The sequence below is a fragment of the Sinocyclocheilus grahami genome, unplaced genomic scaffold, assembly GCF_001515645.1.
Source record: "Sinocyclocheilus grahami isolate Dianchi unplaced genomic scaffold, SAMN03320097.WGS_v1.1 scaffold1034.1, whole genome shotgun sequence".
In the NCBI taxonomy this organism is placed as follows: Eukaryota; Metazoa; Chordata; class Actinopteri; order Cypriniformes; family Cyprinidae; genus Sinocyclocheilus; species Sinocyclocheilus grahami.
The window spans coordinates 451,936-453,237 of NW_015506213.1; positions in this window are offsets into that span (position 1 = coordinate 451,936).

The window sequence follows — 1,302 nt, forward strand, 5'->3', positions numbered from 1 at the left end:
AGTATGTTCAGGAAAATTATAAGTACTGCAAGTAAATTACTTGGTATCCCTGTGATGGGTTTACAACAAATTTATCAGACTAGATGTCTTGGTAAAGCTATGACAATTATATCTGATGATAGGCACCCACTGTATAATGAGTTTGAGCTCTTGCCTTCGGGTAGAAGATTCAGGATACCGGTGTTTCTTAAAAATAGAGGGAAAAAATCTTTTATAACACAGGCAGTGAAGTGCTTAAATGAAAGATAGGAAAGATTTTTTTTTTTTATTAATTTTTTGTAATGAGCAGGTCTCATTCAGTAATTAGCACTTCTTGATTAATTGATGTTAAATTGTATTGTTTCTATTGTGAAATTTATGTTGTATTGTCGTTTGTGAGAACCGCATATTGAAACAAGACACTGAAACAAAATTTCCCCAAGGGGATAAATAAAGTTACTACTACTACAACCACCAAAGAAGGTTTTCAGGATGCAAACTTACACCCTGATACGTTGGCAGGGACAACTCGTGCTTCATGATTAAAATCCCACCTTTCGTGATCCCCAGATCCTTGAAAAGGATGCTAATAATGATGGTGGTGTGGCTTGTATGTTAGTGTCACACAAAAGAAAGAGTATTCGATAAAAGAGGCAACCTGTCCACAGATCTAAATCTACAGGTATTTGTTTTATCAGAGGACATCTATCTATTCTCAGTGTTGATTACCACGTAATAAAGCGCTGTGCGTCATTTTTTTTGTCTCTTAAGAAGCATGTATCAGTTATAAAACACTCAGCTCATCTCCACCCTTGGACTCGACCCAGTATGTGTTCTGCATATGCAAAATAAACAGCGTTTTCAATGAGAATTCAGCAGCCAATCATCTGCACACGAGGAATAGACTAATCAAGTCATTTCTTAAAGAACATGTGTGTAATTCATGTTCCTATGATTAATGCAGTATTGTATATAATGAGTGACACATGAACATGTTTTTTGGTTAAAGTGGTCCTGAAAGCAGCCGAAATGAGAAACTGCTGATTTATAAGGTCCTTCCCTTCAGTACTTATAAAATGTTCAAAACGTTATATTCTAACATTGGGATACATGGAATATTATGGTCATGATATAAGTACGACTGAACTTTGGTCCGAGTCATAAATATGTTTTCCGATCAGAGATGTAATAAGGATGTTGAGCTGGGATGAATCTTGCAGATCTTTGAACTCTTTTATGGCCGTGAGCGCACTGATATTGCACCCATAACTTCAGATGAGATTTAAGTCAGCTCTGTCTGGTAAGCACGACATAACCCAGCAC